A 25,425-nucleotide genomic window follows, 5' to 3' on the forward strand; every position below is an offset into this window, starting at 1 on the left:
GAGTTCTATGTTCTACGTTTGGGGGGGAGGTGCCAGCTCTGTCAGAGCCGCACTCCTCCTTCCCCAAGGACCCCCAGTCCAGACTGGGCTCAGATCTTCGGCAGGCTGTGCACCCCTGCTGTGATCCGCCACTTAATTCCCCCCACCAGGTGGGCCTGGAGCCGGAAGTAACAACAGCTGTAGCTGCCCCACCTCCGCTGCCCCCGGGGCTGGAAGCCGAACCGCGAACTCCTTCCACTCCCGCAGCTTTTCCCACTAACCTTCTCCGCAGTCTTTGGTGTTTGTGGGTCGAGGGGTCTGGTAACTGCCGCAGCTCACATATTCAGGGCACTAGGGCCCCCTCCGCCCGGCTTCTGGCCTGGATCGTCCACGCTGCTCAGGCTGGGCTCTGCTCCACTCCGTTCCCAGCTCCCAGCTCCCAGCTCCCAGCTCCGTGTGGAATAGAGCTCACCCAGAGACCATCCGGGCTGTCCTGGGCTGGAGCCCTGCTTCCCTCTGCTGTTCTGTGGGTTCTGCCGTTCTAGAATTGGTTCAGAGCCCTTTTTTATAGGTTTTTGGAGGGACTCGGGTACGGAGCTCACTCTAGTCCGTGCTTACCAGCCGCCATCTTGGCTCCGCCCCCCGACAAGGAACAATTTAAAACATTTGTTTCCTCCGCAGCATAAAAACGGTTACAAATCAGGATCTTGGTACCTGTAGTGGTTAGTAAAAACAATTAAAGATAAGAACAGATTATGCAGCACACCCATTTTGTGTGTGTGCGTGTTGACATTTAAGTTTATTTTATTTAATATTTTTACTTTTCAACATTGATTTCCACATGATTTTGAGTTACAAATTTTCTCCCCATTTCTACCCTCCCCCCACCTCAAGATTGCATATATTCTGATTGCCCCTTTCCCCAGTCTGCCCTCCACTTCTATCATCCCACTCCCCACCCCCTCATCCCCTTTCCCCTTAATTTCTTGTAGGGCAAGATAGATTTCTATACACCATTGCCTGTATATCTTATTTCCCAGTTGTATGTAAAAACAACTTTTTTGAGCATTTATTTTTAGAATTTTGAGTTCCAAATTCTCTCCTTTCTTCCCTCCCCACACATCCTCCTTGAGAAGGCAAGCAATTCAACATAGGTCACACATGTATCATTATGCAAAACACTTCCATAATGGTCATGTTGTGAAAGACTTAACTATATTTCCCTCCATCCTGTCCCCTTTTATTCAATTTTCTCCCTTGACTCTGTCCTTTTTCAAAAGTGTTTGCATTTGATTACCTCCTCCCCTGATCTGCCCTCCCTTCCATCATCCCCCCTCTCTTATCCCCTTCCACCCTACTTTCCTATAGGGTAAGATACCCAACTGAGTGTGTATGTTATTCCCTCCTTAAGTCAAATCCAACAAGAGCAAGATTCACTCATTCCCTTTCACCAGCCCTCTCTTCCCTTCCATTTGAACTACTGTTCTTGCTACTTTTGTGTGAGATAATTTCCCCATTATATCTCTCTCTTTCTCCTTCCCCTAATATATTCCTCTTTCACCCCTTAATTTAATTTTATTTTTTTTAGATATCATCCCTTCATATTCAACTCACCCTGTGCCCTCAGTCGATACACATATGTATATTCCCTTCATCTACCCTGAAACTGAGAAAGGTCACATGAGTTACAAATATCATCTTTCCATGTAGGAATGTAAACAAAATGGTTTAACTTTAGTAAGTCCCTTATGATTTCTCTTTTGTTTACCTTTTCATGCTTCTCTTGATTCTTGTGTTTGAAAGTCAAATTTTCTATTCAGCTCTGGTCTTTTCATTGAGAAAGCTTGAAAGTTCTCTATTTTATTGAAAATTCACATTGTGCCCTGGAGTATTATACTCAGTTTTGCTGGGTAGGTGATTATTCGTTTTAATGCTAGCTCCTTTGACCTCCTGAATATCATATTCCAAGCCCTTTTTGTCAGGGTATGACTGCTTTTAAAGTGGAGACTGCTTTGTCCCAAGCTTCAAGGGCCTTGTGCTGCTGTTTTCAGAGCTACTTCTACTCCACAGTCACTGCAAGCTCCACCACACCAGCGCTCCTCCTCCCCCAAGAACCACCAAGCAAGACCATGACCCTTATCCAAGCAGGGCAAAGTAACAGAACCCTGCCCCTGCACCAGCAAAGTGCTCCCTGCACTCCCACTCTGCTTGGTCCTTCCTGCTGTCTGCAGGCCAGGGACTCTGGAAGCAGCTGCTGCTAGAATTCTGGAAGCAGCTGCTGGAGCTTCCTCCTGCTTCCTCCTGCTGCTGCCCGCTGCCCCCAGAACTGGGGCCGGACCATGCACTCTCTCACCAAAATCAAGCAGTTTTCCCACTGATCTGATCAGTTGTCTTTGGCATTTGTGGGTTGAGAAGTCTGGTAACTGCCCCAGCTCAGTGATTCATGGCCCTGAGGCTTGCTCTGCCCGATCTACTCCAGCCTGCTTTGACCCATGCTGGGCTGTGTTCCACTCCCAGTACAGTGTGATAGACCCTTCCCAGTGACCATCGAGGCTGTCCTGGGCTGGAGACCTGCTTCCCTATGCTCTAGCTCTAGAATTTGTTCAAAGCCATTTTTCACAGGTGTTTGGAGGGATTTGGGGGAGAGCTTAAGTGAGTCCCTGTTTTCCAGCCACCATCTTGACTCTGCCCCCTCCCCAGCACACCCATTTTTTGAACACCATAATAACTCAGTCCCCTACCTATGCAACTGGATCTGTTTTAACTACTTTTTATATCATTTTCAAATAACAAGCTTAATTTGAAGATATATTTCCTATTGATTTTCTAGGACGGGTTCTATGCTGCTTGTCCCAGGTATAAATTCTGAAAATATCAGCATCTATTCCAAGTAGTTATCTCTTCATATGTAATGAAATAACTAGAACTGATGACTATATAATTGTATGAACTTTCAGCTAAAGAGGAAAGCCTTAAAATTAGTGCTGGCATCAGGAGATATATATTATAAGCCACAGAAGCACTGATGTGGATACCTACTTCAGGTGAGGCCAAGACTATGAAAATCATTCTTGTGTAAGAAATAAAATAGCTTCACGATATTGAGGTTGACTCAAACTATGGGACAATTCTAATCTTCGGGGAACATAAAAAGCTCACATCTAATTATCCTACAAAGAAATGGAGTCAACTCATGCTTCTAAAGAGAAATGTCTTCTTCCCTTGCCTCCCTTGTGTATGATTTTCATATTGCCCATTTTAAAAGTTAAGCTATATATTCATTTAGCCTAAATTATATTACTGGAGATCTTTTTGCAAACAGAAAATTAATATGGCAATCTTTCCAATTATTATAATGAGACCTACCTCATAGAGGAAGATAAATTGTGTATCATTTCAAATTTGTGTACACATGTGTAATACTCTTGTATTATATGATTAGGACCTGTGATTCTATTGGTGTAAGGACCCCCCCCCCAGATAAGGAAATTTCCTTTATCAATATAGGTATTCACTTATTGATTTATTTTGGTTTCTGAGTTAGTTACTATATTTTGACAGCGCCCCCATAAACACATTGAAGAAGAGTCAAGCCTGGGTTTCTTCACAGTGACTCTTGTGGCCATGATAGACAGAAGGAAATCATTCAAGCTCTTCTCCCTCTTGACAATCCAATCAGCCATCAATCAGATTATAAGATCTCCTGACTCTCTTTTCTATGGAATTACTTACCATATTTCATGCTTCCCTGCATCCTCAACCTTCATTTAATCCCCCAAGAACACAGAAGCCAGTACTTCAGCAAAAGATATCTCAAAGAAACAAGTTTCTTTAAAAAAAAACTCTGGTGAAAAAGAAAGCAAAACAAACTTTTAAGAGGTAACAAGAGATAAGGATTGGGGATATGAGGATAAAAGCAAGAAAGGTTTGAGAAAGTAAGAGTCTGTATAGTTCTATTCTCAGAAAATAGAATGGGAACCTACTCTGTGCAGCTTTCACATATGCTGGCTACATCTTTGTCTTAGACTCTAGAATCTCATTCTTGGTCTTAGCAATAGCTTCAGCCCAGAATACAGGGCTAGATGGGCAGTTATGGCAGGTACCTGGGTTGTTGTTGTTTGACCTTTATTTTCAAAGAGTACCAATGACATCACAGATAATGTCTTGATTTACAAGTGAAACAGAATTGTGCAAAGTCATCAGCCTCACTCTCTCTTCCAGCATCATTGAAGTCCAGTAGCAAGACAAAAGTCAGGATGACTGGTGATGGCCCGGGACACAGTAGATAGCCTTGGTATCTTCAATGTTTGACCAACCTTGAAGTGTTCCATAAAACCTGCTTCTGCTACCTTCATGACCATTGGAACAAATTGTTCTTATATCCCTATTACAATGGGAGAAGTCTTCACATGCTTGAAGTAGAAATCTTCCTAAATCTTGGGTTTGAGGCCTATTGGTTACCCTCAGCCTGGTTTAGCTGGTCTGCCAATATGGTTTGCTAAGGTGTGGCCACTGTGCATGCTACAGCTTCTTGGAGAAACAGGTGATAATTGGGTGAAGTAAGACACCAAAGGATACTTGCTGAAAAGGACTCAGCAAGGACTCACCAGAGGTTCTAGTCCTCCCTGAAAACTCCATACATGTCAAACATTGTTAGATGCCACAGAGCAGGTGGCAATGCCTTAACTGTGTTTCTGTTGCAAAACCACTAGACCTCTTCTATCCTTATCAGGAGCAAAGCTAATCTCTCCTTCCATACAACACAGGTGCCTGGGTAGCCATAGGCTGTAGAATCCTGCAGAAGTGACTAGCTCTCTCCAAAGCCCAGTCCCACCCTGCCTGTCTTTCTAACATAGTAGCCAACTTCCAGGCTTCTTCTCCTCTTTTGGAAATGGGAGAAACCAAAGTTCTCTTCTAGCTCCAGTAGCTAAGCATTAGGGAATTTGTATTCATCAGCATACGGTTATACTTTATCATACCTCACGGTAAGCTGTTTTAGGTCCCGAACCTTTTTGCATCTAAATTCATGATAAACCATATGGTGAGCCCTGCCCTAAATGAATTTATAACACAATGATCACAATATGGGCAATGCATTACTTTCCCTTTTTTAGAACTGTTATTTTATTTCCTTAGGATCATAACTTTAAATTGAAATTTTAGATCTAGTCCCATGAATTTGAGAACTTGGATTCAAATAGAATCTCTTCCACTTACTATCCATATGACTTTGGGCAAGTTACTTAACTTTTGTGGGTCTTATTTTCCTCATCTGTAAAAAAGAGGTGGTGCTAGACACCATAAAACCTCTCTTTTGGCTCTAAGCCTTATGATTCTTAGATATAGATATCAATCACACAGCATACAAAAGTACTCTATGAGACCTTAGTAGGAGTGTATTACCCACAGCTGTGATCAGGGAAAGAGGTAGCATTCATATTGATTTTAAAACCAAAGGTAGTCCTTTAACAGGAGAAGGAAGGAGGGAGAATATTATAGTCCCAGGTAATAGCATGAGTAAAGGGAAGGTGACAAAAGAGAGAAAAGTATAATTTAGGTACAAAAAATAGGTCAGCTTGGCTTGAAGGCAGAGTACATGGAGGGAAGAGTTCCTTTCTGTCATGTATTCATACAGAAGTGATTTTAACTTAAAGATAAATTTTTAAAGGACACTTGTCTTAGTATGTGTTTTTATCTTATTAGTGAAGGCAGACAAACCATAGTTTAAAAAAAAAGATGTAATGTTATTAGCTTTTCATATTCCTGCTCGGGAGGGAGGGGTCAATTTATTGGAGAATTTATATCATTCTTGAGAGTGACCATCAGGGTTTTTAATTCTGTTACATAGACAAAGATAGGTATGGATAGAGCATGAGATTTGGAGTCAAAAAGACCAGTGTTTGAATTCTGCCACAGACACATGTTAGCTGCATGGCCCTGGGCAAGTCATTTAACCATTTTCAGCCTTAGTTCCTTCATCTGTAAAATGAATATAAAATATCACCTACCTTACTGGGTTATGGAGATTGAATTGGGTAATAGAGATAGATATGATATAGATACAGATAGATTCATATGCATGTATATATGTATGAATATATGTGTGTATACAAATATGTGTGTATATACATATTTGTGTGTTTGTATGTGTGTGTGTGTGTTTGTATCTTTGTAAACTTCAAAGGATTATATGTTTCCTATGCAACCAGCACCTCAAAGCCCATTTGTATGGGTCTGTTCATTGGTGGAGATTGATTATTCATTCAATGTTCTACAACTATGTGAAGGGTGGAGTTAGCAGCAGTTTGAGAGAAAAGAGTCTTCTGGCTTCCAGCGTGGAAAAAGAAGACACATGGCTCCAGAGTCTCTTCAGGTCCTTGACAGGTGACAAAGACTCTGAGAAGAAAGCAGCATGTACAGGAGATGACACTTTGTGTACCTATCACTGGCTTATTTGGGAAATTTCCCTCTTGAATGAGGTCTGAGACTCTTTCTCTCTGAATTGAGCTGAGGTTTCTTGCTTCCAAAGGAAGAACTGATTTACTTTGTGTATTGTCTGGTATATATTCTCATCAGTAAAACTTCCTTTATTTAAGTTTCTGGTTAGCTTGCATAAATGGGTTTATTTGCTATTTGTTGCAGGTGTTCATTGTGGAAGTAGTATTTTGTGAGAAGGAAGTCAAGCTTTGGATATACAGTTTGGGGCATCCCTTCCCCATTAGGAGATAGTAATCAGAAGTTCAGCTTAAATCTAAAATTTATGTCCTTTAGACTAACAATATTTGACATTGCAGATAGATGTAATTCTAGCACAGTACCCTCTCTGTGAGGAGAGTAGAGTGGCCAGACTGTGGCAAAAACTTCCTGCTCTCCCCCTGGCAGGAATAGAAATAGAAGGTTAGAGAAAGGAGACTTTTAAAGATATTCTTACCTTCCTGCAAGTCATATCTAGACAGATCCATGTGTATGGACATAATCTAGATGGGCAAAAATACAGCACATACACTTTATACCTATTGCTATTATAACAAAATAACAGATTTCCCACTACTTTAATTCTGACTTCTGACTTCTTCTCACACTATAAGAAAACATTGATATCATATTATTCCTTAGTACAATGTCATATCGTATTAAGTATATTCATTAATAATTCGTTCATTTAAAAAATCAGTAATTGCCTACTCCATGGAAAACACCCAATAAAGCATTTCAGACAGTTCTTGCTTTATATAAATTCACATTACACAAATTTGACTTTATGTAAAGAATTCTGAAAGAAATTTTCATCCCCAAAAAACATCAATGTTAATTTTACTCTATAGTCCTATACTCTCATTCTCTCTCATCCTCTGCTCCTATCACTCTGCTCTGCTTACCCTGGCCTCCCACTCCCTCACCACCAAAAAAACCAAAACAAAACAAAAAAACAAATGAACAAACTAAAAGAAACTAACCCTAAAACAAAAGAAAACAAAAAGCTCCAAGTGAGAGAAAAGAATGGATACTGGTAGATTGGGGTTTGGCTTGAGACCTCCAGTGCAGAAAAAGGAAACCACTTGTTTCTGGCCCCACAGGTCCTGTATCTGTCTGTGTCTGTGTCTGTCTCCCATGTTTCTTCCCCCACACCCACACCCACATCCACCTCTTGGACTCCATATTCTTCTTCTTAGTTCTGGCCAGGCCCCCATGTGGCTGGCTCAGGTCCTATATGTTCCTCCTCTTGCTCTTGCTTCTCTCTACCTGGCCCTCACATGTCCTCAAATGGTATGTTGGCCCCCTCACTCCATGGAGGGATAGTCCCCTTCCTGCCTCCCTCCCTCCACTCCCCACATACTGGGGCAAATTCATTCTTTTACACAGAAGTCTGTGGAATGGTCCAGTTAAATAAAGTGAGACAAGTATTTGTATTCTGATATCTATGAGTAGGTAGGTGGGTGGTTCTATGGTCTCTAAGGCTATGCCAAGGAATCAAAAGCTTCTGGCAGGGCTCAAAGGGCTAGAAAAGATTAAAAGAATGTCAGAAAATTTGAAAATTAAAAGGGACCTCAGCATTCTAAACCATAAACAAAAGGAACCCAAGTATAAAATATTTAATGATATTGTCTAGCCTCTGCCTGAAGACTTCCAAGGAGATGGTAACCATCACCTCTTGAGGTAGCCCATTTCCCTTTAGGATAGCTCTAATTGTTAAGAAATTTTTCTTTATATCTAGCTTAAATTTGCTTATTTGTAACTTTCAGCCATTATTCCTTATTCTGCCTTATCAGGCAAAATAGAAAAAGTCTTAGCTGTCCTGTACATGAGTCCTTCAAATGCTTGACGACAGATTGCATGTCTCCCTTACTTTTCTTTTTTTGCAGGCTATATATGCCCAGTTCTTTCAACTTTTCCAAATATGACATGGTCTCAAGGCCCTTGAGCATCGTGGTTCTGCTCTCCATCTTATCAATGTCCCTTCTTAAACCATGACACCCAACACTGAACACAGTATTCCAGATGAGTTCTGATAAGGGTGGAGTACATATAGACTATTACCACCCCATTCCTCTAAGCTATATCTCTCTCAAAGCAGCCTTAGAATATATTTAATTTTTTTGGCTGTCACATCACATTGATGACATATTAAGCAGGAAAAAAATAACTTTTTTTCAGAACAACTACTTTCTAAACATATCTTACCCATCCTGTAACTGAATAGTTATTTTGTTGTACCAAAATATGAGACAACTCAATTTAATTTCTATTAGATTAAGCCTAATACACTAATCTGCTAAAATGCTTTGGAATACTGGCATCCATTTCATTAGCTATCCCTGCCAGGTTTTTGGTTCTGATTTAAATATGTGCTCCTCCATGAGTTGAATATCTGGCATCTGAGGGCCAGACTAGCTAAGTTTGGAGAGACAAGGTTGGCATGTTTATCAAGTTCACAGATGACACAAAGCCCTGAGGGATAGAAAAAAATACCACATGACAAAATTAGGATTCCAAATGTTCTCAGTAGGTTAGAATGGTGGGCCAAATTTAATAAGCTTAAAAGCAATAAGGATAAATATAAATCCCTTAACTTGAGTTCAAAATCTAAATTTTAGGAGTGTGTGGTGGGAGAGGAAGATAGATAACAGTTTATATGAAGAAAATTTAAAAATTTAACTGGATTTATAAACACAATATGAAGTTCATAACCTTGGCCTTATTTTTGACTCCTCACTATCACTCCCCTCACATATCCAATCATTGGACAAATCATGCTATTTCCACCGCTTCTACAACAACTCTCAAATATGACTTCTCTCCACTCACACAGCTACCATCTTAGTTCAGGCCCTCAACACCTCTCAAGCATATTGCTACAGTAGTCTTCTAATTGGTCTCCCTACATCAAGGCTTACACCATCATAGTCTATCCTACCTACTGCCACCATGTGATTCCCTGACTAAATGCCAGAGACTACCTATTGCATCTAAGGTAAACTCTAAACTCATTGATTTGGCTTTAAAAGCCAATTTCTCACACATAATAGTCTATTTCCTATTTTCCTGGCTTCACATGGTCCATCTCCCATATCTAGAAGTCACTTCCTCTTCTTCTCTACCTCACAGAATCTTTATTCTTTCAAGATACGGCTTAAGCATCACCTCCTACATGAAGCCTCACCTAATCCCTCCAACTGCTCATGCCTACTCTTTTAAATCATCTTATATTCAATTACTTTGTATTTATAAAAAGAATAAATATAAAATGTACTACTCCTGTAAAAAATGACTAAAGTATGCATGCTCTTTGACCCAGCCATATAATCACCAGGGTGTATTGGCAACTGAGGAGGGCTTTTAACACTTATTCAACCAAGTACCTCTTAAGAGTTTGGCCTTTGTTTCCTTGATTAAATGAGGAGTCCTTGATGACCTCCTTGTCCCAAGGGAAAGCTGAGTTTACATGGGTTTGAGTGACATGTTTGTGACATAAGAGGTTTTTAGACCATGTGGGTTTAAGTCTCATTTTTGTGACACTTTTAGGTCACGTGGGTGAGTTACATGTGTAACTCACCTTTGACCCTGAAAAATATATATCAACCCAGAGGCTGGTGTTCTCCCTGGGGGTTCTCACTCACTGGAGGAGTGTTGATGCGGAGACTCTGGGCAGCTATAGTTAAAAGCCCTCCAGCTTGTGAACTCAGATGTTGATGCCTTCTTGGTAACTATGAATTGTATTTGGTCCATTTATAATGTATCTTTGTAATTTGTTTGTATTTGCTCTGAAGTTCAGGGTGCTGGCTTTTCCCCCTGAAATAAGTGAATGATATTTATATGTTGGATTAAAGTAAGATTGTTAACCCCTTAACATTATTTTCCTTAGTAAAGCAGATCAAAAGAACCTGTGCTGACAGCATTCTTGTTGTTGGGCTTATGTTGATTTTTCACCCCCACAGCAGCTGCTAGCCAAATTGTTGCATCCCAGGGTGATAACAAAAAGAAATCAAAAACAAGGAGAAAAGGTCTGCATGTATGAAAATCTTTACAACAGTTCTTTTCATAGTAGTCAGAAATGGGAATTAAGGTAATGCCTTTCTATTGGGGGATGGCTAAACAAATTCTGATAGATGAAAGTAATGGAATATTATTGTTCCATAAGAAATAACAAAATGAGTGGTTTCAGAGGAACCTGGGGAGATCTTTATAAATGGATCCTGAACAAAATGAGCAGAATTAGAACAATTCTAATAAGATTATAGAGAAACAAATCTTCAAAAGACCTTAGAACTCTGATCATTGCAATGATAAACCCTGGCTTCAAAAGAATAAAGATGAAACATGACACTCACCTCCTGAAAGAGAGGTGATAAACTTAGAATTCAGAAAGAGTTGTACGTTTTTGGACATAGTTAATTTGAGATTTTGTTTTGCCAGATTATGTAGATTATACATGTATATGTGTGTGTGTGTGCATGTATATATATATATATATATGTGTGTCTGTATGTATATGTATACGTATGTATACATATACATATATATGGCTTTGTTTTTAATTTTGGGGGAAAAAGATCAATGTAGGGGAATAGCAGTGGGCAGGACAGACTAATTTCAAATGTTTGTTATTTGATAAACAAAAAGGTACTACGCTTTATGTACCTTTGTGTCTTCCCAGTGGCTAGCACAATGCTGTGGACTTCTCATATTGCATTATCTCAGAATCTCAGACTTAGAATGTACTTCAGAGGCTGTTTAGTCCACAATAAGAATAGCCTTTAGATCACATTTCTACACACATCTAGATCACAAATCTACATCTCTGGTAAAGCTCCAAACTTGTATTTCTCATTGCTTACCTCGCCAAGTTCATACTGGAAATTTTAAACTGGATTTCAGAGACATCTCAAACTCAAACATATCCAAAACTTAACTCTTTGTCTTTTCCCCAAAACTCTCTTCCAAGTGTCCTAATTTCTGTTGAAAGCACCACTGTCCTTCCAATCTCACAGAAACTCCAGCATTACCCTTGACTCTGCCTTATCTTTCACTCACCATAACCAAACAGTTGCAAATCTTGCTATTTCTGTCTCCACAGTATTTCTCAATTCCAACCAAATCTTTCTATTCACACATCTACCACTGCAGTTCAGGCCTTCATAATTTCTCACCTAGATTACTGTAGCCATTTCCTAATTGAACTCCCTGCCTTAAACTCAGGCCATGATAAACTATCCCACCCACTGCTTCCAAAATGATTTTTCTTAGATGCAAATACAACCATGTCTCTCCCCTACTCCATTAACTATAGTGAACTCCTATTGAACTAAGATAAAATAAAAACTTCTCTGTTTAGCATTTAAAGCCTTTCCCAACCTGACCTTATGTGTTGATAACCAAAATGGGCTCCTTAGCACTTAGTTCAACAAGTGCCCTTGAATAGTTTGGCTTTTGTTCCCTTTTGAGTAATTCATTGAGCCTTACTAGGGGCTAAGCCCCAGGCCCAAACCCCTACTAGGTGTAAAACCTTAGTGGGTGTGGATTGGCAACTAAGGTGGGCCCCAAGGTGGGGCTAACTTCAGGGAGGGCCTAGTTTACATGTCTGAGAGAGCAGAGGCTTCTAGACCACGTGGGTTTAAGTCCTCCTCTTTGTGACAATTCTAGGTCACATGGGTGAGTCGCATGTGTGACTCACCCCTGATGCTGAAAAAGATATAAAAACCAGGGGTTGGCTGTCTGTTCTTTGGAGATCTCTTACCCACAGCAGTGGTGGTGCGCGTGACTGGGCCAGCCCTTGTTCTGAGCTCCCAGGCTGAACCTAGACGTGGGTAACTATGAATTGTATTGGGTCTGTCTGTTTGTAATTTGTTTGAGGGCTCTCCAGATGGTGTTGATGAGGAGACTCCGGGCAGCTGTAGCTAAGGAGCCCTCCAGCTTATAAACCCGGATGCTGAGACTTTGTTGAACTCTGGTAACTATGTATTGGGATTTGAATCAGACAAGGTCTGTCTGTTGATGCTTGTAATTTGTTTGTATTTTGTTCTGAAGTTCAGGATGCTAGCTTTTTCCTCTGAACTAAATGAATGATATTTGTATGCTGAATTAAAGTAAGCTTGTCAACCCCTTCACCTTGCTTTCCTTAGTTCTGATCAAAAGAACCTGTGCTGTTGGCAGCTTTTCCAGGTGCTGGCCGTGGGTGGATCTTACACCCCCACAGAAGCTGCTAGCCGGATTGTTGAAACACCTTAACCTCTGTTTCCAGCCTCATTGTATATCATTCTTCCTTCTTGAACTCCGTGATTCAACTAAATTGGCATTTGATATGTTCCACCCAAAGGACATTCTGTGTGCACTGGCCATGTCTTATAACTTCATTCAACTCCCTTCTCATCTCTGCCTTATAAAAATCCTCTTTCTTCAAGACACAGTACACATAATTTCTAGAGCTTTCTCTTCTTAACTAAATTTTATTGAGATACTAGTTTTATTCTCTTTATATTTATTCTTTGTGTTTATAATGTGTATATATTTGTTGTCTTCCCCATTAAAACATAAACTCCTTAAAAGCAAGGATTGTTTCATTCTTTGTATTTTATATACCCCCTGTCTAGCACAGTGCCTGGTACATATTGAGGGCTTAATAAATGCTCATTGAATGATATCCTGTTTTGGCTGCTTTGCCAAATCCTTAAGTGAAACATGCCCCAAAGCACAATCATTTTTTTTTGTCCAAACCAGTTGAACTTTCCAACTGTCTCATTTCTTATTGTTTCTACCATTTTTTCTATACTCCAAATCTAAGAAAATTGATAGCTTCAATCCTTTTATTTTTCTTTCAATTCATTTATAGTAAAGGTTTACTCAGATTACCTAAGATGGTGTCCCCATGTGGAAGAAGCTGAAGATACGCTTCTGGGAACCTGGAGGACTAGCAAATGCCTGGCCATTCTGAGTTACCCTAGTTTGTTACTGGAAACAGTCTTTTTCCATTGCCTGAGTAGTTAATGCTGTCTGCATCTTTAAAATAGCTTGATTGAGCACAGTTGAAGCTTTTTTGCCTACATTAGCATCTGAAGGTAAAGGACACCTTCAATCACAGCAACTTACACCATCTGGTAAGGAGTACAACCAGTGGGACTGATAACTCCTCCATCCCCTTCCTTAGGCCATGTGGCCTTGAAAAAAAAAGATCTGTCACTTTGGCCCTTTCCCATTTTGGCCCTTTTCCATTTTAGGGGCATGAGCAGAATATGAACCATTGAGTCAAGGAATTCAAGACTGAGTGTTGTAGCCAGCCCAACAGGGTGGCTCTGAGTTGAAAGTGTCCAGGACTCCATCCCAGTGGAGTTTTGTACTTGAAATTGGTTGGACTAATGCTGTGTAGTAACAGCTAAATTGTAAACCTGATCCCCCTTCTCTCCTTAGAGACCAGGTAATATAGAGTAGAAGGAGGATCTATGCTCCCAAAGTATTGGGGGAAATGTTGGCATGTTTGTTTTTACTAACATCCCTTCGTAAAAGCTAATCTGATTTCAAGTAGTAATATAGAATTGGTGTGCATGTCATAGGGCCTGTAAATGGGGGAATACAATCAGTACGAGCTGAAGCGAATGGTAGAGATACCTAGACTACTTAGGATACTAGAGAATATTGTGGGAGAAGTAAACTGTAACAGGCCTAGCCTTCAAGCAAGTCAGTCTCTAGTCAACCTATGTTACACTTATCTTTCACCAAATTCTTTATTCTTTCCTTCAAAATGGCATAAGTTTGCCTCTTTTCTCTTTATCTCTATTTCCCCTACTTTGGCAGTGATTCAGCTGTGACAGAATGAGCTCCCTATTCCAGGCCACTAACAACTGATTTCTCTACTTCCACACTGCTTCAGTCTAGACTAGAGATGGGGAACCTAAGGCCTCAAGTGCAGCACTTTGACTGAATCCAAATTTCACAGAACAAATCCCCTTAACAAAAGAATTTGTTCTGTAAAACAGAAAGGACCTAGAAGGTCGCATGTGGCCTTGAGGCTGCATGTTCCCCACCCCTGGTAGACTATCTCCACGTTTCCTACTTCATCAAGTCCAAATTCCATTAATATAGGTGGAGCTATTCAGGCTTCTTTAATGGGGCCCCAACCTATATTTCCCACAGGTATAACTTTACATTTCTGGTAAAGTTAACCTTGTGTGAATTTGCCCATATCTTATTCCTCATAAAGAAAGAACAATTTAAGCCCTGTGTCTAGATTGCCATAGTAGATTTTGGGGATTCCAACAGCGGTCACAACATAAGATCTTGTCCTGGATGAAAAAAAGTCACACCTCAGGCCAAAGGAAATTTGTGTAATGTATTAAATTTGACTTCTAACTTTAAGTTCCTAACCCTCATTCATAGTTGTATAAAATTCTCCAAGTATCATCATTCTCCTCCCTATTTAAAAACCACTGCTACCACCACAACAAACTTTTCCCCACAAAGGAATTTTTAGATTTATTCTCAGGAAGGTACAAAATGTCTATTGTGACTTATGTACCTGCCTATGCCAAAGGTATTACATTTTAATAGCATATAAGCCTGGAGCCAAAGGAATGGATCTCTAACTGTGGGATTTATAGCCAAGAACCTCAGACTTTCTATAAGAATTCTTTCCGCTCCCCTAGTGTCTTCCCCTTGAGATTACCTACCATTTATGCTGGCTGTACGTAGTTGTTTGCATGTTGTCCCTCGCATTAAAATGTGAACTTCTTAAGGAAAGGGACTGAGTTTTTGCCTTTCCTTATTACAATGCCTGGTACATAGTCAATGTTTAATAAAAATGCTTGCTTCCTGACTGACTAAAGCCCCATTCTAATGTTTTCCTGGGGCATGAAGTTGACTTGGGTTTTTAAAAATTATGCTAGCTGGCTAGTGGAGTGCAAGCTTTTATAGGTTCTACCAAGCTGGCAAGACTTCAAGGTTACGCCTCATAAATATTGGAGTATGGAGAGTAAAGGGAGTAACATGGAACAATGGAAAAAGCATGAGATTTTGAATCAAATGACCTAGGTTCAAATCCCTGGTCTGCCACTTGCTACGTGACCGTGCACAAATCATTTTACTTTTTCTTGTCTTTAATTTCCTCATCTAGATCTTATGGCCAGCCTAGTTAAAATCAGAGAGATTCATTATCAGCTAATCTTCTGGGTAATAACTTTTTGTTTGCCACAGCAGCTATTAAAGACCATGTACCAACTGTAACCTTGAGCTCAAGCCTGGCATTTGCATATGACTCTCCTCATTAGCATAGAGAATGACAACTCAGGCCTGCATTAGGGGCAGAGTTTCAGAGAGCTTGAGGAAGTGATCTTATTTTCTGGGCCTCTACAGAGGATACACATAGTTTAAGGATCTCTTCAGCGAGAAGTCCGTGAAGGAAAAGGAAGACTCCAAGACGAAGGGGACATAGAGAGGACCATGTAGCCATTTCAAGCTGGGGAATTTCCTATTGGATGAGCTTAGGGACTCCCTCAGTTGAACTGAGAAATCTCATTCCCAATGGCAGAGTTCATTCACATTGTGTATTGTTGAGTACATGCTCACACTTATAATTTTTTTGATTTCTACTTGTTATCACCTTGCATAAATGGTTTTATTCAATATTTGCTGTGTGATGGTCTCTGGGTAGCTGGCAGCTGGTAAGAAGGGAGTCAAATGTTTAGCTATATAGTTTAGGGCACTCCTCAATTAAGGGATAACCTGTGGCCTCGAGGCCACATGTGGCCCTTCTGGTTCCTTGGATGAGACCTTTTGACTGAATCAAAGTTCTACAGAACAAATCCTTTTATTTAAGGTGATTTGTTCCTTGAAGTTTGGATTCCGTCAAAGGGCTGCACTTAAACACCTAAAGGGCCACATGTGGCCACAGGTTCTCCACCCCTACCCTAGACTAACAACATTTAGGGAGTAAAGAAATATAATTCTGGCTAGTTATACCCTCTTTGAAGACATCAGAGCTGACAATCTCCTAGCCTCTATCTCCCAATCCCTACCTAATAAGAATCAAAGAGAAGACTGGAGAGATATCTATTTACAACTCCCTGAGAGCCACATCTAGACAAAGCCATGTGGACACGTATAACCTGGGCATCACACAAGTATTACATGTCACAATGGGGTTGCCAATTGCATTGGAGGAGAGAGCTCCCACACTGACAAAAATCACAGATCTGAACCAAGACCTTAAGTGTTTTAGGATATGAGAATCTTTTTATTGGCCCCTGAAACCAAACCACATAGTCATCTGTACCTACAGTAAAGTTGGCACTGATTATAAAGATTGATCCTCTTCAGTTTAATCTGTGTTTAATTCAATTTAATAAACATTACATGCCTTCTTTGTATAAGGCACTGTTCTGGGAATACAAATGCGTGTGCTCATACACACACACACACACACACATACACACAAACATAGTAACGTCTGTTCTCAAAGAGCTTACATTCTCAGATAAATAAACCTGCCATTCATAAAAAGAATGAATATTAATTTTCCAAAAATAGCCCACAAAGACACATTTAATCAATAGATGGCCACTACTCAATGCAATATAGCATGGAATGTTATTCATACACATAATAATTCCTTTCTAAATACTGATAGAGACTCAGCTCTTTTGTTCACTAACTGTAAAAAGGAAATCAATTTGACAAAAGGAGTTCTCACAACATGTATCCACCACCACCTCCTACTTCCCAGTCTGGGAGCCCAGCCAGAGCTTAGTCCAGGTATTCTGTGATAGCCTCACGGGGGCAACATTTCAAAATTTGTGTTTGCTCCTCTCTCAGAGCCAAGGAGGAAAGTGTCAAAATCTATTGTCACAGAGGGCTACCAGCTCCCCCAAAATACAATTCTTTCCTGGACATAGGCCCATGCTAGAATCCATAAGAAAAACAGGAGGTAGAAGATATGGCCTGTTCTTCTAGGAATACAGGAAAGCACTTAAAAAATATTGAAGGACTAGCAACCATAAAGTCAGAAAGGATAGAGAATGTTATTGACAACTGCATGCTTTTCTCCATAATCCAAGACCTTTCAGCTCAATAAGTAATGGGATATAGCTAAAACATGCATGCACTTGACAAAGAGTAGATTCCATTCCATTTTCATATAACTGGCTAAGTTGTTGCCCTGACTTTTTTTTTTAAAAGGAGCTTACCAATGATGGAGGAAGTTTATGAAGACTTACCCAAAGACCCGGAGATTATCAATAGCTCACCACAATGCTGAGAGAATGAATGAAATGCTTATTATGTGTCCAGCACCAGTGCTGGGGATGCAAATTGAAAAGCATATAAGTCCCTGTTCTTAAGGATATGACTTCCAAAATAAGAAAAAGTACAGTTCCAGAGCAAGTGTAAAGGCTCATGAAGGTCTCAATGGTTCAATATGTGACAATTGATTCTTAGGACTCCCAAGACTGAGCTAGAGAGAATATCTAACTAGAAAAGAACCACACCCATTAATATAAATGGTTAATATTTGTAAACAATGCACAGGCTTCTAAAGATTGATGAGTAGAATTTACAAATCATACTAGCTAAATTAATATTTTCATGAAGCAGTGAAATTGCCAGAAGCACCAGCAAGTTAGTCCTCAGTTCTGAGCCTTCTCTTCTACATGGGGCAGCTCAGTAGTCACTGTGAGATTGATCACACAATTTCAATGTTGGCTATTTTGCTTGGCTAGATTCCAGGAGCAAACTCTATGCCCAACCTGGTGTACATTATCTACATGTGTCCTTTTTTTCAGAAACGAATAATTGAACTTCTTATTTATACAATTTTCCTTTACCAAGAGATTTTACACACATGTCATTAGATTTTCATCATAGCAATTTTATGAGAAAGGTAGTTAAGAATAAGAGCCACAAGGAGCAATTTTGGTGAATGGGGAAAGGGGCATAAAAGTATACACAAATCAGCTTTAAAAGATTAATTCAGTTGGGGAGAAGAGAGGGATTAATAGGAACTGGGATGGGAAAGAGTTTACTTGGAGTCTGGCTATTGGGCTGAGAGGAGGAGAGTTCGCTTTCCCTTTGTTTCCTATTTTAACTAGCATATATACAAACATACATACATACATACATATGCTTGTATATGGCTATATAGAGAGGGAGGGAGGCAGGGAGAGAGAGAGAGATAGCCCATGTCTCCAGTCCCTATTAATGTTCATCCTGTCCCTCCCAATAGGATGTAAGCTCATCGAACACAGAGACAATTCATTTTTGTCTTTGCCTCTTGCCTCCATCCTCCATCTCTGGACCTTTAAACTGACTATCCCCCATGTTCAGGATACACTCCTTCCTCACTATCACTTCATATAAACCCTCTCTTACTTTAAGATATGGCTCAACCACTGTCTTCTACATGAAGGTTTTATTGTCTGCCTTTCCCCACCCCAGTTCCTAATGCCTTTTTGCCTTACTTTGTATTCAGCTGCCTTATATTTTGTTGTATTTATACTCTTTGCATTTATTCCATATACACCTGATTATTGGATCCTGCATTATAAGTTCTTTTAGAGGAAAGACTATACATTCTTTGTATCCCTAGTTTGTAGCAACAGTGCCTGATACATAGTATGTACTTAATAAATGATTATTAACTGAAGGACTTATAAATTAATAAACTTGATCAGCTGATAATCACTTGATAACTAGGTGCTAAGCTCCGCTGTTTCTAGCTGATGGTAGACTTCAAGTGTTGTCTATGAATTCTAAATTTCAAGTCCCTTGCAAGACCCTCACCCCCACCCCCAGCTTCAGGCCTCTCATTAAGACTGCCATTAGCAGACTTTTGTAAGATTTTAAAGTTTTGCAAAGCACTCCTTTCCTGAAATAGGGCTGAGATATACAGGGTTTCCCCAAAATGTTTATGTAACTTTAAAAATTGATACTTAAAACTGCACAGATTTTTGGATCACCTTTTAATTTATTTGGTACTAAGAGGTATGTGTAGAGACAGTGGGGGAGAAAGTAAAAATTGATGACCTTAGGGAAAGCAATGGTGCGATATCCACCAAATAATGAAAAAATATATATGTGCGTATATATATATATGTATGTATATATGTATGTGTGTATATGTGTGTATACATACATACATATATATAGTATATATATGTGTGTGTGTATACATATATATACATATACTCACACACACACACACACACATATAGTATATATCAACAGGACAAAGCAATCACCAAAATTTGGGGAAGGGCATGGTAGGGGAAGGAAGACAGAAAAGAGAGAGTTCATCAAGGTTATTTCCAAGGTCAGGGATAAATGAGGACACGCCAATTCATAGAGAAAACTGCACAAATTTGAGAAGGGTGAGCAAAAAATAAATCTATACTTTCTGGCTTCTCTCCATTTCAACAAGCATCACATATGAAGCTATGACCCCAAAGCTGCTGATTTGTTTTCTGAAGTCAAAGGTTTTCTTGATGAACATGAATGTTGACAGTTCTGGCCCAAAGGGAAGTCCAGGAAGCCAGAAATTGCTCACTCAGCTATGACACATCTGACAAAGATCTAGCAAGACTAGAGCATTTGGTCACAGAAAAATCAGGGATTCACAAATAATTAATGTGATCAAGAGGCTTTTCTAAAAAGCAGAGAACACAAGTCAGGGGAGAATGAAGACTGCCCTACTCCCAAGGGATGAAATCATCAGCTTTTGGTTCCCAGAGCAATGTTGAAATTTACAGGCTCATTTTTTTCAGGCTCGCCTTGACCATTAATTATATGTCCCTGAAGGACATTTGCATTAAAGTCAACAGAAGTACAATTTTATATGGGGCATATATTCAAAGGGGAAAAATCAAACCAAACAGCTTCCCCTCCAAGTTCTTCTATCAACAACAAAGAAACACTAGCATGTTAATTCTAGCCTTCTGTAGCTTAAAAGGGTTATTATATATTTCTGTTTCTTGCTCTCTGACTTGTTGCAAAGTCAGTGCAATTCAATTCAATAAACATTTGTTAAATGGCTATTATGTTCAAGGAATCGTATGACACACTGAGGATACAAGGACAAAAGATAAAATGATCCCTGATCTCAAGGATATTCTATGGGGAGGGTGTTAATATGGAGCTAGGGCTAAGGAGAAAGATTAGAAGGAGATGTATAGATGTGAAAGTCAAATACATGAAGAGCTAAACATATCAGGGCAGATACAGAAATTCAGTGTACTTCTAGCACTTGGGGTTTGGACAAAGTGAATATTAAAACATCTCAATTTGAGAGAAATGAAATTTCTAATTCCCTTGGCCACTTTGCATTTCTATGCAATAAATACAGGTGAATGGGATCAGTCTCATTAACCTTGAAGACATACTTTCAGCTGAGTGCAGGTAATTTTGATAATGAAACAGCCAAGACATTCAGCAAATGTGTTTGTCCACCTACATCCACAGGATTTCTGAGATATAAACACAATAACAGTCATCTAGTCCAACCTGAACAAGGCCTTTGTTCAACATCACTGGCAAATGAACTTCTAGCCATTACTTGAACACCCCCAGTGAGGTTTAACCCATTGATTCCAAAAGCAACCTAATTCCACTTTGGATGGCTCTAATTATTAAGAAGTTTTCCCTTCCATCAAGACTAGTTTCATCTTCACAACTTCCACTCATTGCTCTTCACCTGGGCCAAGCAGAACAAATCCTTTTAAAAAAAGAAATTTTTATTAACAACTTTTGTTTTTACATCCCTGCTCCACTTCAAGAGAGTAGCAATCCATTACAAAAAGATGCAAAAGCAGTCCAGCACAATTAACATTTAAAAATCTGAAAATATATGTAATATTATATGATAATTGTTCCCAATCTTTGTGAAGAAGCAGGGGAGAAATGCCTTTTCCTGTCTCTTCTCCTGTCTCTTCTTTGGGGCCAAGTTTGACCATTATAATTTCACAGCATTCAGTTTCATTTGTTTTGTTCTTGCTGTTTCTTTCATTAACACTGTCCTTATCATTGTGCAATTCATTTTTCTAGATCAAAGGAAAAAATTCTAATCCCTTGTCCACATTATAGTTATTTAAAGACAGCTGTCATGCTCCCCTTAAGTCATCCGTTCTATAAGTCAAATATATTCACTCCAACAAATTTTTTTTTTAAAAAAAGATCAATATTGAAGCCTTTTGCCATGTTGGTTGCCCTCCTCTGGGCAGTATCCAGGTTACTAGTGTGTTTCCTAAAATGTGTCACTCAGAACTTAACACAATTTTCCATTTGTAATCTAATCAGGGCACAATATATTTGAATTATCTTTTCACTAACTGGTATGCGTTGTCTCTCTTCATAGTGGAAGATCACTTTCGTACTGCCTACTGAAGAGTATTTAAATATGTTTGAGAGAAACAGGGCCTGAGTAGGTCCAACTCTAGACACAATTATGACGTTTCTTTTCCATGGACCTATACTCCTCAATTTCTACCTTTCTCAGATACCCAATGCCCTCTGCTCACTATTCAAGTCATTTCCCTCCCACTATACCGCAATCATAACTTACCAGTCCTGGGAAAGATTTCCTCAATGCTTTACTAAATGGCAGGAGATAATTTGGTAACCTAATTCCTGCTCTATTTCTTAGGGGTGATAAAGTGATACAAGCAAAAAATTAATTACTTTGATAATCATCTCAAAAAATAACTTGCATTTCAACAAGACCATTCACTTCTTCATAGAAAGAATGCCAAAGGTGGGCATTTAAATTAGACAAATCAAAGAGAGAGTTCTGAATGAAGTGATCTGTTTTGCATCCCTCAAACTACTACAAATGCTGCTACTGATGAAGGGCTTATCTTATTCCTGATTCTATTCAATGTCTGGACTTCTTCACCCCATTTTCCAACAGTTTTCTCACCCTCTGCCCCGGAGCCCACTCTTGTAATTGGTATCCCTTCCCCTCCACCTTCCAGGTTCCCTTTATGTCCTGTCTTCCCCGATTTGAACATAAGCTCCTTGAGGATAAAGAATATCTTGATTGCTTGTGTTTATATCTATAACCTCCCAAATGCCTAATAAACTCTCTCTCTCTCTATCTATCAACTATTTCTGTAGGTATGTATGTGGTTGGATCTATCCATCTACGTATACATCTACGAGTGTGCATCTCAGGTAAATTACCTAAGACATGAAACATCAATCTATAATGCTGTGTTAAGAACTCAGCAAAGCCCAGCAATATCATTCATAATAGTTTGTAATTTGCACAATTCCCGAGGTTGGATGATGAAGAATATTACCCACCTACTGACAGAGAGGTGATAGGCTAATATGCACAATGAATTACCCAGTTCTGGACATGACCAATATGGGAATTTTTCCTCTGGGACAGGAGGAGGTAGATGGGGGAAAAAACTAAATATTTAAAAGCTGAAAAATGTAACTTTAAATTTTAAAATATCATCTGTTTTAGGGTTAAAAAAAAACCTTGGAGGTCATTTAGTCCAACCTGAATACTTACAGATGAGAAACTGAGGGTAACCAAAATGATGATAGCACTTAGGATCATGCCATCTAAGGATCAGTTGAAGGACCTGGAAGTGTCCACCTTGGAAAAGGGAAAGCTCTGAGGGAACATGATACCTGTCTTCAAAGTTTTTAAGGGGTCTCAAGTGGAAGAAGATTTGAATTTGTTCTGCCTGGTCCCACAAGGCAGAACCATCTTGGAAGATGCCAAGATACTTGATATTAGAAAGAAAAAAAAAAACAAAATTCATCCTAATAATTAGACTTATCTATAAAAAGAAATGTTTGCCTCAGAAGATAATGGATTCCCCTGCTTGGAGGTCTTCAAGGGTAGGCCAAGAAAACGTTTATCAGATACCTTGCAATAAAGTCATTTTTAAGTATGGACTGGACTAGATGGCTTTCTATTAGTCTCTTCCTTCTATTAAATTCTGTTATTTATATTTCCATACTGGAACTACCAGATGCAAAACCTTTGGTGTTGTTCTTCAGCCATTCAGCTGTGTATGACTCTTCATGATTCCATGGACCATAGCACACCAAGCCCTTCTATCCTCCACTATCTCTCAAAGTCTATCCAAGTTCATATTTGTTGTTCCCATGACACTATCTATCCATCTCATCTTCTATCATCCCCTTCTCCTTTTGCTTCCAATCTTTCCCAACATCAAGGTATTTTCCTATGAGTATCATCTTCTCATTATGTGGCCAAAGTATGTAAGCTTCAGCTTAAATATTTGACCTTCCAGTGAATAGTCTGAATTAATTTCTTTAAGTATTGACTGATTTGACCTCCATGCTGTCTAAGAAACTCTCAAAAGTCTTCCCCAGCACCACAATTTGAAAGTGTCAATTCTGTGGTGCTCAGCTTTCCTTATATAGTCCAACTGTCATGTCCTTATATTGCTACTGGAAAAATCATAGCTTTGACTATACAGAGCTTTGTCAGCAAAGTGATGTCTCTGCTTTTTAGAATGCTCTCCAGATTTGCCATAGCTTTCCTTCCAAGGAGGAAGCATCTTTTAATTTCATGGCTGCAGTTACCATCTGCAGTGATCTTTGAGATAAAGAATATGACATTTGACACTGCTTCCATTTCTTCTCCCTCTATTTGCCAGGAAGTGATGGGATCAGTTGGCAAGATGTTATTTATGTTAAACTTTAAGCCAGCTTTTACACTTTACTCTTTCACCCTCATCATTTCTTAATTCTTCGTCACTTTCTGCCATCAGAGTGGTATCTTCTGCATTTGTGAGTTTGTTGATATTTGTCCCAGAAACCTTAATTCTGGCTTTTGATTTGTCCAGCCTAGGATGTCACATGATGCATTCTGCATATATGTTAAATAAATTTGGTGACGATATACAGCCATTGTACAGTTTTTCAATTTTAAGGCAATCAGCTATTCCATGTTCACTTCTAATTGTTGCTCTTTGGCCTACATACTGGTTCTTCAAGAGAAAAGATGATTTGATACTCCCATCTTTTTGAGGATTTGCCACCTTGCCTCACTATCTGGTGATCCACATAGACAAAGGTTTTAGTGTAGTTAATGAAGCAGAAATAGATTTTTTCCTTTTTTCTGGAACTCTCTTGCTTTCTCCACAATCCATCAAATGTTGACAATTTGGTCTCTAGTTCCTCTGCCTCTACAAAAACCAGGCTGCTCTTCTAGTAATTCTTGGTTCAGATATTAATGAAGCCTAGCTTCTAGAATCTATTTTTTTTAACAAATAAACTTATTTATCAGATCTAGTGGCAAAATAGAAATTAGATAAAAAAAATACAGATGAGAATACAACAGACAATATATAGAATGAATGAGCCTTTCCATTGGTACTGAGAAATCTCAGCTTAAGAAGAAAAAGTCCAAATCTCACCCAAGGAGAAAATCCCCAAAATATCTAGTAAAGTAACCGAGGGATAGGGTCACAATGGTGGTGCTGACTCCTCTCCATGTTGGCTTCTTTCCAGAGTTTTTCCTCTTCTTTCAGAGCCCTCTCCATAATTTTTTTAAATCATTATTTATTTAATATTTTTAGTTTTCAGCATTAATTTTCACAAGAGTTTGAATTACAAATTTTCTCCCCATTGCTACCCTCCCCTCCACTCCAAGATGGCATATATTCCAATTGCCCCATTCCCAGTCAACCATCCCTTCCGTCAACCCACCCCACACCACCATCCCCTTTTCCCTTGCTTTCTTGTAGGGTAAGATAGATTTTTATGCCCCATTGCCTGTGTATCTTATTTCCTAGTTGCATGCAAAAACTTTTTTTTGAACATCTGTTTTTAAAACTTTGAGTTCCAAATTCTCTCCCCTCCTCCCTCCCCACCCACCCTCCCTAAGAAGACAAGCAATTCAACATAGGCTACATGTGTATCACTATGCAAAACTCTTCCATAAAAGTCATGTTGTGAAATACTATATATTGCTCCTTCCTATCCTGT

At 39.3% G+C, this 25,425-nt stretch overlaps 1 pseudogene; it reads right to left on the reverse strand.

Annotated features, from left to right (window-relative positions):
- Positions 1-4,622: 4,622 nt before the first annotated feature.
- LOC118845209 lies at positions 4,623-4,743 on the reverse strand (annotated as a pseudogene).
- Between the last annotated feature and the right edge of the window lie 20,682 nt (positions 4,744-25,425).

The sequence above is a fragment of the Trichosurus vulpecula genome, chromosome 3 (assembly GCF_011100635.1).
Source record: "Trichosurus vulpecula isolate mTriVul1 chromosome 3, mTriVul1.pri, whole genome shotgun sequence".
Taxonomy (NCBI): domain Eukaryota; kingdom Metazoa; phylum Chordata; class Mammalia; order Diprotodontia; family Phalangeridae; genus Trichosurus; species Trichosurus vulpecula.